Below are 18,196 nucleotides of genomic sequence, written 5' to 3'. Positions count from 1 at the left end.
TTAATAAAAGGACCCCTTAAGTAGGTATGCCTTTTCTATTCTATTCTTATTTATTTATGTTCCACACTATTCTGGTAGGTGGATAAAAGCAGTTAAACAAATAATGTGTCCAACAAATTATTTAACTTACAATCCTTAAAAAGAAAAAGCTTTTAACAATTTTCTAAAAATATAAAAAGACCCACATCTGATTACAATAAAGTATTTTAGTATCTTTTTCAGAGAAACAAGAATTAATTAAAAAATATATATTTTTTTTCAGTAACTCTTGGGATCTCTGTTAAGTAATATTTTCTATTTGTTTGATATTTTACAGTGTTGAGATCACCCACCTATACCTGGTAGGCTTCTCTTTCCTTTGGCACCAAAAAGAATCAAAGTATAGTACTTCCCAGGTTCTAACCGTACACGTAATGCACACCTGTTTGCCTACCCCTCCCCAAAAGGATGCATCCACAAAAGATTCTTCGACAGGACCCTCTCCTTCCAGGCTGGCAAATGGAATGACTGCCTGTCCACTCTCATCTCTCTTGCCCCTACTTATCAATCGTTCAGGAAATCGCTCAAAACATACCTCTTTGACAAATTCCTCTAACCCCCGCTCCTCCCCTACCGAACTAATTATCCCTTGCCTATCTCCCCTTCCCTTCCCCTCCCCCCATGCAACAGTTACTAAATCTTGTTTGTAATTATCACTGGCTTTTTACCATATAATTGCTAACTAACTCTCTACACCTACATTGTATAAATCGCCCTGAACTGTCTTCTTGATATGCTGTAACCTCGATGTTAACTTCGCTGTAACCTTGATGTAACTTCACTGTTAATGTACAGTCTCTTATCCTGTAAACCGCTCTGAACTGTTTTGTGGTATTGCGGTATACAAAAATAAAGTTATTATTATTTATTATTATTATTAAATTTGCAGAAAGGAAAACAATCTTTATCCTTTGCTTTTGCTTTGAAGAGGAGAGAATCTTAAAACCATGATGTAATTTGCTGCAGAGCAATCAGGCCAGAAAAATTAGAGGCAGCCAAAAGTATCATAAAACTTTGTTTCTGATATCCCCAATGTGGTTTTCATTAACTGGGGCTTTGCATATACCAAGCCAGAATTCTACAGTTATTTTACATTGAAAATACAGTAGTACTATTAACTCTTCTAAGGGACTCTCTTAACAGAGTATGAGATGGGAGTTTTGTGTACATTCAGGGCTGAGCGAGGGCAGTCACCCAGGACACAAATCCCCTTGTCTAGTCTAGCGTTGCTCTGTTCCAACTACCAGGTACCAGAAATAAATGTCCAAAATGCCTCTGAAAACTGACCCCTTAATCCAGTGTCTCTCAAACTGTGTGCCGCGGCACCAATGGCATAGTGAGGGCGAGAGGTGCCCGGGGTGGTGGAGTCCCCTTCTCCACCCCAACCCCATTTGCACCTTCTCCTCCCCCCTCCTGCCATGCGTGCTTTTAACGTCCTGGGAGGGAGTAGCATCCCTAACCTGCTGCTCATGCCAGCGTTGGCTCTTCCTCTCATGTCACTTTCTAGGTTTGGGTCCAGGAAGTGACATCAGAGGAAGAGCCAACACCGGCGCGAGCAGCAGATTGGGGGTTGCTACTCATGCCCTGAATGTTAAAGAGGTATGGGGAAGAAAAGGGCATGTGTGGGCAGTAGTGAGAGTGGGGAAGGCATGGGGGAGGCAGAGAAAAGGATGGGTTCCGGCGCCCCTATCAAGTTGGTACTCAGGGTGGACTGCCACCCCTTACCATGCCACTGCACGGCACAGTGGTATGCCCTGAAGATAATGGGCTTTTAACACTCATGCCTGTTGAAATGAAAGAGCATATCCTCTACTAATCGTGTGTAGTTGTCTGCCTTCTTGTTGCCAAGAAAGTTTTTCACAAGAACAAATGAAGACCAGGCACATGATTCGATTTTATTCATTGATGCTATGAAACGTGAGTCATTTATATGTTGTCTGATCTGTGGACCATCGAAAATTCCTGCTATTTAAATTAACGTGGGGTCCACTGACAAATTTTATTAACACTGATTCGCTGGATTATCCCCTTATTTCCTAATTGATTTACACATCCAGGGAGGGGGGGGGTAATTATATTTTTGTGTATTCATTGACCAAATGAAAGTGCTGTTTATGATTTTTACTGTATGTATCCACTTTGTTTTTGTTCTTGAATTAAGGGGGGTAAATGTTTTGTAGTATTTCTTTGATCAATTGTAAGTGCTGTCCTGAAGTCAATTGTATGTTTATTTTAATGCACTGTTTTTGAATGGAAAATTCATACAGAGTTAAAAAAAAAAAAAAAAAAAGAAAATTCCTGCCTTCAGTTTTTCCGTGGTAAGTCCAGGTAACATACGCGCTATGTATTCAATGCACGAACTGTCTTTATTCAAAACCTTTACAAATCGTTTCATCAGACCTAGCTTTATATGTAGTGGTAGCAATATGATTCTATCTCGTGCTACCAGTGGTTCATTGATTATATTTTGTCTACCAATCACCATATATTCCCTCAGAGGCAAATCATTTTTTGCCCAATGCTCATGTATGGATTTTTAAATAGTGATCAAAAAATTAATAAATTCAACCATATCTAAGAAACTAGAGCTGATGTTTTTTGTTGGCCTGTGTTATCTTTGTCACATAACTTAATAACTTAGTCAAAAATTAAAGGGAAAATTCTATAAGAAGCGCCCAAAAGTTAGGTGCTGATATAGGCCCTGTTCAGCGCGATTCAAGTAAAATTGGGTGGTTTAGTGAATCGCGCAGAGCAGCACCTATTTGGGCACCTATTTTGGAGGCACCCAATAAATAGGCCAGCTCTAGGCACAACTAAAAGTTAGGCGCCCATGCGAGCGCTTAAGCACGCTTAAGAGCAGCGATTCTGTAAGAAGGCGCCTAACACGTAGCCACGCCCACGCCTAACATGCATAGCGCCTATCTTTTTGAAGGCTGCCTAAATTTTTAGAGGCGCCTTGTTACAGAATCGCGCTTTCTTGATAGGCGCCTAGGTTTCAATCAGTGCTGATTAAAAAGCTTCATCGAGCTTGTTCTTCAATTTAGGTAGGCGCCTGTCTAGTCGGGCACCTCCGAAATAGGTGCCTCACTTTAGGCGCTGGTTACAGAATTTGGGCCTACGTGCACTGAATTTGCCTATTGGTAATCAAATTGAGGCGCCATTTGTGGAATCACGCATACCAGCACTTAAATCAAGTTAGACGCCAGGAAGCATCCACAACTTAAGCACCAGCATATTAGGCCAGGATTTTCCTGGCCTAAAATACCGGCACCTAATGCTTTCCATAGTCAAACTCCACCCCTAACCGTGCCTACTTTTCTGGTAGGTGTTTGTATGTGCCTTGATGTAGGTGCCAGGAGGCGTGCCAAATTCAACATGAAACATAAATTAATTGCTTGCTTTGTGTTTTAATTGGCTTTTAATGGTGGTTTCAATTATCCTGCCAATTAAGCCAATTTAAAAATTTTAAATTCCGCGCCATAATCGGCTAGGCGCTACCAACCTACGTGCCATTTATAGAATCAGGCCCTCAGTGCTTACAACAGCTTAATAAAAAGACCCCTTTAACCCCCCACCCCCCTATTACAAAACCGCAAAAGCGGTTTTTTGTGCAGGCTAGCACCCTGAATGCTCTGCGCTGCTTCCAACTCACATAGAGTTCCTATGAGCGTTGGGAGCATGCCGGCCTGTGTCTAACTACCGCTTCCGCGGTTTTGTAAAAGGTGGGGTAAGATAGCAGCTAAGGTGTCTTCTATTTCTATTGAAAATTCATTTATTTAGTATAGCTTTTGGTCAGCCTTGTGGGGGTTAATCACTGGAAGGTGCCACCAGGGGGAGGAAGGGAGTTCCAGGGAGCAGTCAGTCAGTTGCTTTGCATGAATGTACTTGTCTTCCAATTCAATATATGGCATTCCTTTCTTTGTATTTTATATATATTTTTGGTTGTAAACCCCTTGGTTCTGTGCGTCCGTAAAGGCGGTCTAGGCAATCTGAATAAACAATATTTTAACCCCTTTCGTTTAAAATATATTTCTATAATATTTCTACAAATTTTGCGTCCTCTGAAAAAATTCTGAATTATGTCTTGTCCCACCATCAACAGAACTGCCTGCTGCTTCTAGAATCTGTGATATCATAAAGGGAATTACACTAAAAACACAAAATGGCTCTATTGTCAACCTAGAGCTTGCTAACATCAATCAAACCAGCCTGTCTTAATTGTTAAAATCTGTATAAATATGCACACACAGTTATTGTTGTCTAGCTGAACGTGAACAGTTTTTTTTACTAGTTGCAAAGAAAAGCAAACATTTTTGAAGTGGTTGGCCAACCTACATCAAAGACCTTATATGAATTCTTACATTTGTCATTTCAAAAGGCTTTCAGTGTTCTCTAGTCTTTTCCATGTGTTGAGTAAACAAACACTGGGAAGTGTGGAAAATCTAAGCCACAGATCTAGAAAATAAAATCCATTAGCATGTAAGCAGCTTGATAGGGATGAAACTAAAATGTTCTTACACTCAAAGCTGAATTACCTGTTACAATAATGTTGTGGTATTTTGCAGTATGTAAGCATCAAGACTCAACCCTTTGAAGAAATGAACGGTTTAGTGAACTGACTAGTTTTCTCTCTTAGGGGCACTTTTACTAAAGCTTAGGGAGCATTAAATGCTGCATGTCCTGTTTTATACCTATGGGCCACAGGGTGCTTAGCACACACTAATGTCCATTAGAGCGCATTAAGGTCCGGATCCTATAAACGGCGTCCTGATTGTAGGCGGTGGTAGGCATCCTACCACTGTCTAACCAGCCAATAGGGATGCATGTTTTTTGTTGTTTTTTTAAACCTACTAGGGACTGCCTACATTGGAGGCAGCTCCAGGAGCCTAGGTAGGTGTGCAAACCCACCTAAGGCTAGGTTTGGGCGTGGTTTGGCCCGGAAGTAGCCTTAGGTTGACCTAGGCGGCCATATGCGTCAACCTAGGCCAGCAGGAAATGTACAAGGTAGGCCAGCAAAATTCTGGCCTACATTGTAAGTAGATGCGACTGCTGAGCTTATCGCGGCAAGGGATCTCCCTGCCACGATAAGTTTAGCAGCCATGGCCGTGACTGCCCGTCCCCCCCAACGATCACAGCAGGAGGGATGTCCAGTTCCTTCTCTCCGGCAACCCCACTACCACCCCATAGATTGCCCAGCATGGACCCCCCCTCCACCACCACCCAGACCCCCCCACCCCATCCCTCCTGCTGGCGAACAACCGGGGGGGGGGGGGAGTTCCAGCAGGAGAGATTGGGCATTCCTCCTGCTGGTAGTCTTCCCAGGGGGGTAGGGACAGGTTGCCGCTAAATGTATCGCGGCAGGGAGATCCCATGCCGCGATAAGCTCAACGGCAACCCGATTCTCTAACTGACGTCTGTAACATGGACGTTGGTTAGAGAATCGGGGTTCATTTTAGGCAGGCTTAGGCGCAATTCTGAATAGGATGCCTGTCGACTTCTGAGACCGGGCGTCCTATACAGAATCCGGCCTAAAGGATTGGCAGGATTAGTTGTGATGTGCTCAGATTGGTTGTGATGTGCCAGTGATGACTCATCCCATTGTCTACTGTCAGAAAGAGAACATGGATATATTTGTCCTTGGAAGAAATGGCCATTCTTAAAGCAGGAAAAGATTATAATATGGCCAGAAAGCCATTAGGGGACGGAATGCAAAAAAAAAAAAAAAAAGAAAGAAATGAAAAACTAGAATTAAAAAGTTCAAGCTCACTAAAATGCATTTTTGCAACTATGTGGATAGTGTTATCAGATTTTCCATCTGAAAAATCTGCCCCCCACTCTAGACACACCCCAGGAGGTGAATTGATGAGTAACTTAGGGCTTCTTTTACGAAGGTGTGTTAGTGTTTTTAGCGCACGCAGGATATTACCGCGTGCTACGTGGCTAGAACTAACGCCAGCTCAATGCTGGTGTTAAGGTCTAGCGCGCACGGCAATTCAGCACGCACTATTCCGCGCATTAATGCCCTAACGCAGTTTAGTAAAAGGAGCCCTTAATGGTTAGAGCACTGGTCTTATTGTCCTGGGGTGTCTGGTTCAAAATCCCCTCAGAGCAGTGCAAACCATTTAGCAGTGTGTTTTGGGTTTGTTTTTAACCTTTATTTACTCAGCACTGCATAGAAATGGAACAAGATACATACATCATTAGCAAATACAATATAAAAGGCATCAAATCACAAAAAACAACTGAAATAGAAAGAATGTTGTACCACCCAAATCTTCTATAAACAACTGTGGCTTGCATTTCAATATTGAGGCAGAGAAGCTGCCAGCTTTGTAAAATGACATGGTAACCCGACGAAACGGTGACAAAAAAAAAAGATCACCGCGAGTAAGGGGACAAGGCCATTCACCGCCCCATGGAGCGGTGAATGGTCTTGTCTCTGCCGTTAAGGGAGTGAGCACGTACGGTGAACGAGCGTGGGGTCTAGCAGCCCCCCTCCCTCCCTTGTCATCACCAACATCTTTTCTCATATCAAGCAGCTCTGTGGGGTAAAGACCTAGAACAAATACTCGTGCCTACTACCTATAGGGAATTCTAAAAACACATCTGTTCCTGAAATATTTAGGAAACCAACCTATACAATCCTAGCCCTCAACAAATGATCTCTAGAACTGTCAATCACCAAGTCTATACTTTGTTGATTCCACTCTATCTGTAACATCTTTAATCATTGTAAACCGCATAGAACTTCACGGTCCTACGGTATATAAAAAAATTATTATTATTATTCCCCTTACCTTAATGGCGATTTCTACAAGGCTATGCATTCTATTGCAGCCGGAGCCTTGAAGTCACATTGCGTGTGGCTGCTGGAAAAGTCTCCTCTGATGCAACCAGAAACAGGAAGGAGACCTTTCCAGCAGTCACACACGATGCGACTACAAGGCTCCGGCTGCAATAAAACGCATAACCTTGTAGAAATCACCACGAAGGGTAAGGGAAGGAGATGCACGGCTGGCCGGCGGGAGGGAGCTGCTGGACCGCGTGAATGGTGCTGGAGGGAGGGGAGAGGTGGAGACGAGAAGATGTTGAAGCAGCCTGAAGGGAACTGGGGAAGAGAAAGTGAGGAGAAGACGCTGGGAAAGGGGCTAGATTAAGAATATTTGTCTCGCTATCCCCTTTTGACTCTTCCCTATCAATCTCCCCTGCTGTTTCTCCCTACCTCCCCACCTCCCTTCCCCAATCCCATCCACTTTAACTCCTTCTACTTAAAGAACAATCTTCTTCTCTCTAGGTTTGCGGGGACGGGGCAGTGACGGGGACCGAACTCGAGGGGACAGGATGGTGACGGGACCAAACTCGCCGGGACGGTGACGGGGACCAAGGCCACAGGGACGGGACGATGATGGAGGCAATCTGGCGGGGACAAATTTTTTCCCCTGTCATTCTCCGACAGGCACAGATATTTTGCAGCCCTAAATATTTAGGCTCTCCTTTACAAAGCCACACTAGCGCTTTTATCGCCGGCCGCAGCGGTAAAAACTCCGACGCTCATAGGAGTTCTATGAGCATCGAAGTTGTTACCGCCGCGGCCAGTGCTAAAAATGCTAGCGCGGTTTTGTAAAGGAGGGGGTTAATTTCAGAAACTTGGACTTACCAAATACCACAGGTTGTCCATCCCTGCTCTATATTCTCCCCAAATAATAACGCAACAATATATATATTAGAATTATCTAAAAATGTATTTTGTTATTTCTAATTTTTTCCAAAAATCCCTATTTTCTAATATAAACAAAAGTGCTCAAATTACTACCTAGTAACCCCCTTCAGTATACAAGCTCACCTTTTATTCATCATTGCCTTCTATTATTATATAAATATTAAAAATAATAAGAGCAATGATAAATAAAAGCTAATCCGTGTTTACAGAAAAGGGTTATATTATTTTCTGTTCTTGGCCTGAATGATTTAATTAAGTCAGTGTTTCCCCTCCCCCCTTTTGTATTTTAAGTGTTTGGATTATAGTTGTATTTCTTTTTTTCTTTTTTTTTTTTTTCCGAATTTTAAATTTACAATCATCATAATACAAATCACACTCTCCATAGATTGATTCATAAAGAAAACCAAGAAAAAGAATAATTTTTAACATCAGACTCTTTCTGTAAAAGGAGCATTAAAGAAATTGGGAGGAGAGAACAGTCAATCACATAAGAAAACCTTCAAAAATCATAAGAAAAGGCTCCATTATTGGTCTCATCTAACTAAAACCCTACATACATATACAAATTACCTAATATGCCTTTATGAAGTCGCGTTTTTTATTGCTGGCAACAACAGTAAAAATTAGATCATTTGCTATTCTATTGTCCAATAATACTTAGCTTTTGGAAGTCCATTTGGGGACAAGTAAACAATTTACTAGAAAATCCGGTGGCACTATCGTATGATACTGTATTATTTGGTACAGCAGAGCTAAGAGCCAAATATCTTCTAAAAATAACAAACTTTTGCTTATTATGACAGGGGTTGCCAGACAACAAATTACGACAAATTGGAAAAACTGGGATAGGCTGAGCTATAATTTTTGGTGGAGTTCGTTGTGCCACATCTTTAAAATGGAACGAGTAATTGCCATACAGCGGGGGCATTTTAAGAAGTTTAAGGATGTTTGGGAGCCATAAAATATTGTACAGAATGAATATTGTTTGTTGGTTTTTTTCCTTTATTTATACACGTCCAGGGTGAGGGGGAGGGATATGTTGTGTTTCTTGTCTGAAATTCAATTCATGGTACAAGGGGGAGGGGAATATTTGATGTATATTAGTTTTTGATGGAATATTAAGTGTTCTTAAAGTGTAAAGTGATTATATCTTAAGTTGCACGCATTGAAAGTTGTAAAAATGAATAAAGAATATTAAAAAAAACATTCCGATGCTCATAGCTTTTTCCATGCCGTCGATAAAAAATGCTAAAATAGCTTCATAAAAAGTGTGTATGTGTGTATTTGGGGGGGGGGAAATAATACCAATGTATTTCTTAACATTCCTGAATAAAGACAAGATTTACTATCTAGCAATAAGAGCCCTCCTATCTATGGGCCCCTTTTACAAAGCAGTGATAGCGAGACTCGACGCAGCAAATACAACATAGCCCAATAGACCTGAATGGGCTATGTCATATTTGCCATGCGGGAATCGCTACTGCGGCTTTGTTAAAGGGGCCCTAAGGATTCTGAAAAAAAGTAGAAATTAGGGGCTCCTTTTACTAAGCTGCGATAGCGGTTTTAACGCGCGCAGAATTGCCCTGCATGCTAGATGCTAATGCTAGCATTGAGCTGGCATTAGTTCTAGCTGTGTAGCGCGAGTTTAGCGCGCGTGGCAATTCTGCGCGCGCTAAAAACGCTATGGCAGCTTACTAAAAGGAGCCCTAAATATAAACTTTTTTTTAGTTTATTCCATTTTTATGTTTTGTTGACATATTGGCCCTGATTCTATAAACGGCACCCAGCGGCTAGGCGCCACTCGGTGAAATTGTTAAACAACCGCTAAGTGCTGTTTGTTGAATCGTGTCTAGCGGTGCCTAATTCTACTTAGTCGCTGCTAGGCGTCATGGTAGGCGCAGGTATATTAAGCCAGTGTTTTCATGGCCTAACTTGCCGACGCATAACGTCAACATCTACCATCGCCTACGGCAATCCACGCCCAAACTCCGCCCTTAATCACACCTACTTAATCACGCCTCGGTGTAGATGTCTACATGGTACCTGCTGAGTTAGGGGCCTACCTGAAAATTACATTTTTTTTTGTTTTTTTAATGGTGCTGTTCAATTTAACAGCGCCGAATGAACCAATTAAAAATTTGAGAGCTCCTTTTTACTAAACTGCGGAAGAGCTTCTTACCGTGGGCCAACGAGGTAAATGCTCTGCTGCTCATTCTATTCCTATGAGCGTCTGAGCATTTACCTCGCCGACCCGTGATTGAGCTCTTCCGCGGTTCAGTAAACTCCAGCATAGGTTAGGGGCCTAGACCAGCTAGGTGTGCCAATCTAGGTACTTTTTATAGAATCAGAGCCATTGTTTTCACAATTATTTTGGTACTATTCTATCTCAGCCATATCATTTCACTCGTACTACCATAGAAGGTAGTTTAAGCATCCAAGCTCAAAATGGTAAGGTTGAATGATTTGTTTCTCTTAAGTAATAGGTTCCCAAGGATGCCGCCCTCTCCAGCTCAGGATAGCACGATGCAGCTTTGCATGCACTACTTCTACCGCATGTGCATTTGTCTCATGAATATTCATTACAGATATCCTAAAAATCCGACGAGCTGAGGTTGCCTAAGACAAGTTTGGAAACTACTGCAAATCAAGGCTCTGAACCAGCCCAACATTTACTTCATGTTTCTTCCAGGACTCATCCTTTCATCACCCGATATTAACGCCACACTGGTGCACCATTTTTCCAGACCTGCCAAGTCTCCCGCATTCAGTGGGAGACATCCACTTTTATGGGTCATCTACACTCGCTGGGGAGCCGCAATCTCCCACTATGCAGCTTCCCCTTCCAGTGGCAACAGGAGATGCCTTAATAAAACATAATTTCCTGCTATTGTAAGACCAGTCCCACAGATTTTATCATAAGACTGTTCCCTTGGCAGCAGGAGATGATGTTTTATTAATGCATCTTCTGCTGCTGTTGGAAGGGGAGACAACTATTGGTCCTGAAGGTCATGACATCAGATTGTGCCAGAGGTGGAGTCATTTGCAAGGTTGGGTGGAGCTGGGAGGGGAGGGGGGCCATGGGCAGGGCTAGATAGCATGGGGCATTCCCTAAATCTCCCTCTGAAAATTCTCCCCCCTTTACAGTTCTGTTTTTCATAGTTTTTACATCTAATTGGCAACTGAATGAAATACCTTTGTAAGGTAAATGTTAAATTTATAAAGAACAATTTTCAAAGCCTTTGACAGTGTTCCACACAGACGCCTAATAAATAAACTGAGTTCCCTTGGGATGGGTCCCAAAGTGACAGGCTGGGTCAGGAACAGGTTGAGTGGAAGGTGACTGAGGGTAATGATCAATGGAGATCGCTCTGAGGAAAGGGATGTTACCAGTGGTGTGCCTCAAGATTCTGTTCTTTTTAACATTTTTATAAATGATATTGCTGAAGGGTTGTCGGGTAAAATTTGCCTCTTTGTGGATGATACCAAAATCTGCAGTACACACACCGGATGGTGTGAATTACATTAAGAAAGACCTGGTGAAGCTTGAAGAATGGTCTGAAATTTGGCAGATAAAATTTAACGCTAAGAAATGCAAGGTCATGCATTTGGGCTGCAAAACCCGAGGGAATGGTACAGTTTAGGGCAGGGGGTGTCCAACCTGTGGTCCAAGGGCCGCATGCGGCCCCGTGAAATATTTTGTAAGGCCCCAGTTGAGGGCGATGCAATGTTTTCCTCTGCTGTTCCCGGATGTTTACCGTCTTGCCGGCTTCCTCCTCTGTCTTGCTGTAGCGTTTGTGCGGCCCCAGAAATTTTCGGCCAATGCGGCACAAGGAAGCCAAAAGGTTGGACACCCCCTAGTTTAGGGGGTGAAGAACTTATGTGCACAACAGAAGAGCGGGACATGGGTGTGATTGTATGTGATGATCTTAAGATGGCCTAACAGGTTGAAAATCACGAAAGCTAGAAGGATGCTAGGGTGCATAGGGAGAGGTATGGCCAGTAGGAAAAAGGAGGTATTGATGCCCCTGTATAAGACTTTGGTGAGACCTCATTTAGAATATTGTGTACAATTCTGGAGGCCGCACCTTCAAAAAGATATAAAAAGGATGGAGTCGGTCCAGAGGAAGGCTACTAAAATGGTGCGTGGTCTTAGTCATGAGGCGTATAGGGACAGACTTAAAGATCTCAATCTGCATTCTTTGGAGGAAAGGCGGGAGATATGATAGAGACGGTTAAATACCTATGTAATATAAATGTGCATGAGTCGAGTCTCTTTTATTTGAAAGGAAACTCTGCAATGAGAGGGCATAGGATGAAGTTAAGAGATGATAAGCTCCAGAGTAATCTAAGGAAATACTTTTTTACAGAAAGGGTGGTGGATGCGTGGAAGTCTCCTGGAAGAGGTGGTAGAGACAGAGACTGTGATGAATTCAAGAGGGCCTGGGATAGGCACGTGGGATCTCTCAGAGAAAGAGATAATTGTTACTGTGGATGGGCAGACTAGATGGGCCATTTGGCCTTTATCTGCCATCATGTTTCTATGTAACTAGGTAAGTTGCTACTTACCCAGGTAAAAATGACTTGGTTGAAAATTGCCATCTCTGGAATCTTTCATAGTTTGCAAACTTTTGACTTCAAGGCCTGATTTGAGTGTTTTGATTGGAGGAGGAAACTAGTGCATATATATGACATCTTCACAGGCATTTTTCCCCCTCTGATGTCCAGAAAAAGAGCAAGCGCAACTGGAGCCCTTCTACTAAAGCTTAGGACAAGCGCAAGCTTAGCATAAACCAAGTTCTAAGAAACCCAGGAGTGTGTGGTGCAGTGGGTGGAGCTACAGCCTCAGTCCCCTGGGGTTGTAGGTTCAAACCCCGCGCTGCTCCTTGTGACTCTGGGCAAGTCACTCAGTCCTTCATAGCCCCCCCTGTACGTTAGATAGATTGTGAGCCCACCGGGACAGATAGGGAAAAATGCTTGAGTACCTGAGTGTAATAAACCACTTAGATAACCTTGATAGGCGGTATATTTAAAATAAAAAAAACCCAACAAAAACCTAAACCTATGGGTTTCTAAGAATTCAGGCCCTGAAAGTTAGGCACCTAGATCGGCATGCTTAATCAATCTAGGCGCCTAACTTAATTAGTTTAAAAACCTTAATTAGTACCGTTAATTGATAATAGCAATTAATTCGATGGTAGGCACCTATTGCTTCCAGGTAGGTGCCTAGGCACCACTAGGCGTGATTTTATAAATGGCACCTAACTTGTGATTTGACATATGCGCTCTGGCACCTATGTTTTAGGCAACATTTATAGAATCTGGCCCTTAGCATGTGCTAAGTTTTAGTAAAAGGACACCATTGTGTATTTTATCATTAAAAAAATAAAAAAAACGCCTTCCCTATTTCTCTTTGAAAATTAGCATAAGGACACAAACTAAAAGCAACCATCTGCGGAGCTACTTTTTTCTATTGGTATACCCTTGTAAGTGTCTTATGAAATTTGCAGATGTTAATTACGTTTTCTTTATCCCAGAGCAACTGAGAGCCTTGCTGGACTTAAAGAAAATCACCTCAACTTAACTGATTAATGGAAAAAGGGACAGTTGTTCCGTGTTATTGCCTTTCCTTTAAGTCTAATTCCTAAAATGTATTTCTCATTCATTTTTCCTGTTTTAACTCCCTCAACAAGTTAACTGTGGTTTAAGGAAATATTTTCCTTATATTTGTTTTTGATATTAATGAAAGATATTCTTACTATATTTCTATAACGAGTCTTTCTTGTAAGTTTCATTTGAAATAATAAAGGAAAAAAAAAAAAAGCACCCATCTGCATTGTAAGTATGTAGGCTGTTTGAAAATTGTACCCATGATTTTTTGCCACATCTTTTTTGTCAGTTGGTTTCTTGGCTCAGTTTTATTTCTAAAGAAATCACTTGATCAAGGGACTGATGGGTGCAGCTGATAATCATAAACCGACTGAATTCTTTAATGGCCAACAGGCAGGCAAGCACCAACCTTACCCTAAATTGACCACCATCGTGAGCATAGTTATTTATCAAACTGATCTTGTCCCATGTTTCCATGTTAAGGCTCCTGGGCTTTTCCAAGCTGAGATTACAGTACATGCTGGCTGTTGCAGAAATTACAATAAAAAAAAAAGGGAACTGCGCTAATTTCTTGAAACGTGAAGACTTGCATTTTCATTGTGCTAGTGAAATAGTTAATTAGGGGCTAGATAGGCAGCTTTTGGGAGATAAGAAGTCTCTTATTCATGAAAACAATCCAAATGCTTTTCACGTGGCAGTTGGTGAGAGGGGTTTACAGATCTGTACAGCAGACGTTTCTGAGACATTTCAGACCAGGGCTCATAAGGTGAGGAGGAAATCGAGGGCAAATTGTGAAATAGGACCATAAACAAACATGGAATTTGCTTCCTGTGCTTGTAATACAAAGGGAACACCATTTAAAGTTCAAAAGCCAGAAAGTCTGCAGTGGTTTTCACATTTCATCTGCCATGCCATCCACCACAATAATACAAGTACAGTGCATTTTATTAATTTTTATTAATTTCTTACATTTGTATGCCACCTGTTTAAAATAGCACAAAGCATCGAGTTTACAAGACCTAAATAGACGCCAAGCAGGAACCGCATTCATTCTGTCTGCTCACCGGTTGCAACAAATTGGTTCCCATCCAAACTGCTTTGAGCAAAAACAAAAGGTCAGTTGGATAAAGCTAGGGCTTTCCAGCTGTACTGCATGCTTATTTTGACTGTTTCCAAGAAAAATACAGTAACTACAAAAGCCATGTTGTTATTTTTTTAATCTCTTGCCAATAACAGATGGATTCCTTACGAATAGGACACTGGCATGGCTTAGATTAATGATCCACTTCGGGCAAACTTGATCCTTGACCCAGAGTTAATCACCAAAGAAGTTCTATTCTGTAAAGCAGCCATACTAGAGCATCTAATTAAGGTGCATGTTCACACAACTTAGTAAAAAGGACATTTATCACAGGTTAGATTCTCTGAGACAGTGATTATTAGTGAAGTGTTAAACCAGTTCTTCCTTTATTGTTATAATGTTCCTACCAGAAATTTAAAGTTTACTACTGGGGGCGTGTCAAGATGGCGGCGATGTGAGGAGCAGGGAGAGACGAGACGAGATCTTACCGAGTTTGCATATCTTTAATATATACCTCGATGCCCCATACGAAGAGGAAAGGGGTGGTTAGGGGTCCCTCCTCTCCGGCCCTGGCGTCCACCCCGCTCCAGCAAACCATGGACCGCTTCTTTTCTTCTCTTCCGGCATCAGTATTTTCCGGAGTGGAGAGCCTGGCTTTGGGCGGCGAGTTGAGGGAGTCGCTTGCCCTTTCGGGTATTGAAACATCCTTGTCTCCTCCGGTTGCCCTCACACTTCCATGTCCAGCGACCGCCGAGGCGCTGGGGCGGGAGGCACGCGATCCCGGAAGTGGAGGCGTGGGGTCTCCTGGCGGGGGTACGGCATCCGAGTTTGGTCAGCTGATGGAAGTAAGCAAGAGTGGGGAGAATTTGTCTTCACCGACGGAGGTTTCCTTACACAACATCTGGTCTTTGCTTCAGCGGATGGAGACAAAAATGGAAAAATCTTCGGAGGAGGTAACTAAAATAGTGGAGAACTTAGACTCATTGACTAAAACTGTGGAAACAATGAAATTGAATTCTGTTGCTCAAACTAAGCAGATGCAGGAGGAGATACTGCATTTACAACAGTTTAAGGTGGCTTCTATTAAAGATAGTACTTCTATACATAAAAAATTAGAGCAATTTGAAAATTTTAATAGACGCTTGAACCTCCGTATTTTAACTTTTCCCCAAATTCTGGGTATATTGCCTTTTGACTTATTGAAAAGATATTTGATTGAAAATTTAAAGATTTCCTCAAATTGTATTCCTCCAATAAACAAAATTTACTATTTACCAAATAAGAAGATACCTGGAAGAGAAGGAGGAGAGAATGAGATTGAGAAAGTAAAAAATAAAGAAATAGAATTTGCTGACGTGACTGCTCTTCTTGAACAAACAATAACTGTTGACACTGATAGAGCTACGCTTTTAGTATCATTTGTTTTTGAACAAGATGTGAACAAGATTATGAAATTGTTCTTTAAAAACTCACAAAAGTTATTTGGGGAACAGAAAATATGGATATACCCTGACGTCGCAAAGACTACGCAAGAACGGAGGAAATAATTTCTTTCTATGCGTCAAGATACTATTAATTTGGGAGCAACGTTTCTTCTAGCATACCCCTGCAAATGCTTGGTTAAGTATTTGGGAGTCAAATACACTTTTTTTTCTCCAAACCATCTGAAGGAATTCCTAGATGTGAAGAAGATCATCAAGGACTGAGGGATAACGAAACTTTAATAGCTGGTGCTTAGATACATTAAGCCTATTTGTCAATTAAATTCTTCTTTAATTTTTCTCTCATATATTTTCTTGAATGACCACCCCCCAAAATTGAGGTCTAAGAAGGGGATAAAGAAATACTTTTTATTTTCATATGAATGAGTTTATAATACTTCTGTGTTGTTTACCTCCCTGTGTTTATTGTAGCAAGATGTATTCTTGTAAGTTTTGTTGAATATAGAAATAAACAATTAAAAAAAAAATAATGTTCCTACCAAGGACTGTGTCAGGGGCATAACTGCTACTGAGCAAGGCTAGCAAAATGCCCAGGGCTGCCCAATGGTAGAGGTCACCTACAGCTGAACCCTCCCTTCAGTGCGCCAAGGTCCGGCACCTCCCCGCATTCTGCACTCAGCTACTCACCCACTCGCTGGGTCCTCCACAGCTACAGCATCAGACAGCACTACAAGCTGTTTCTCTGCCCAACATGGGTCTATCCTCTGCTGCAACCTGCCACGTTAATGCAACTTCCTGTGGGTAGGACAAGGAAGAAAGGCCCTGCTGGCCATAAAAGCAGCCTTTAGCACTGTCTCTGACACAGTAGCTGAGGAGGACCCAGCGGGTGGGTAAGCAGCTGACTGGGTGGGGGGGAGGGGCCGGACCCGAGAGGGGGGTACGCCTCAATCCTCTCACCCAAGGCCCACTGAATCTCAGCTATGTCAATGGGTCTATTTGTTTGGGATCAACATAGAACTTTACAGTATTTGCATAATATCTAATCTAATCCCATCTAATTTTCAATTTCTGGGTTGCTCTATACCTATCTAGGTTCAAGGCGACTTACAAATCAAGAAGTTTACATTATGTTTAGGAGTTACAACAATGAAATATAAAGTAAGCAGTATACTATGAGGTAGTCCCACAAGGCTCACCTCTATCTCCTATTCTTTTCAACATCTATATGTCTTCCCTGAAACTCCTCCATCTATCCCCCCTAGAAACACTTTACACTTATGCTGATGACATCCTTGTCCTCCTTGAGACCGACTCGAACCTCACTAACCTCTCTGAGAACATATATATCCTCATGTATAACGAACCTCCAATCTTGGGCCCTCACCGTACAAATGAAACTGAACGAGTCCAAAACAAAATTACTTTGGCTAGGCCCAAAATTAGACCAACTACCCACCTTCATCCCACTGTCCTCTGGCTCCACACTGCAGCTTGAGTACTCAAGCAAAGTTCTGGGCATCATCATTGATTCTACATTGTCCTTCAACAACCACCTCAATTCCTTGGTAAAAAAATGCTTTTTCAGCCTTCACATGCTGAGGAAAGTGAGATCCTGCTTCCATCAAAAACACTTTGCCATCCTTGTCCAATCCATCATCCTTTCCAGACTGGACTATTGCATCTACTTAAGCCTAACAAAGAAAAACCTTCAAAGACTTCAGCGGATTCAGAATGCCGCGGCTAAGCTTATCTTCGCAAAAAGTAGATTTGACCATGTCTCATCCTGTCCAAGCTTCACTGGCTTCCAGTAATCTCCAGGGTCCACTTTAAATGCGCCTGCCTAACTTTCAAGATCCTACACGGCATCCTTCCTCCCTTTATTCCACTTTCTTGGAATTTCTCAAATCCTAATATCACCAGATCCACCCAAAAATTAAAACTATCCTTCCCCTCATTAAAAGGCATTTTCTATGCAGGAAAACTAGGGACATCCCTCCCCTTCAGAATCACTGAGCTCTGGAACAACCTTACCTCCCCACTTCAGAATCTGAGCTCCCTCCAACTTTTCCGTAAACATCTGAAAACTTGGCTATTCTCAAAAATGTAATACTTCCTCCCTCTCTGGTATACTAAGCCCCTCTAAACACTCTTTATACTAAGGCCTATAACTCTTCATTGGAGTTCCTTTTCTATACCAGCTCCTGTAAATCGTGCCGAGCTCTACGATTGTGGAGAGGATGCGGTATAGAAACCTAAGGTTTAGTTTACTAATGGGAACACTGAGCTGTCATCAGAATTAGAGTACAG

Source organism: Geotrypetes seraphini, chromosome 11 (assembly GCF_902459505.1).
Source record: "Geotrypetes seraphini chromosome 11, aGeoSer1.1, whole genome shotgun sequence".
In the NCBI taxonomy this organism is placed as follows: Eukaryota; Metazoa; Chordata; class Amphibia; order Gymnophiona; family Dermophiidae; genus Geotrypetes; species Geotrypetes seraphini.
This window is presented reverse-complemented; position numbering follows the sequence as displayed.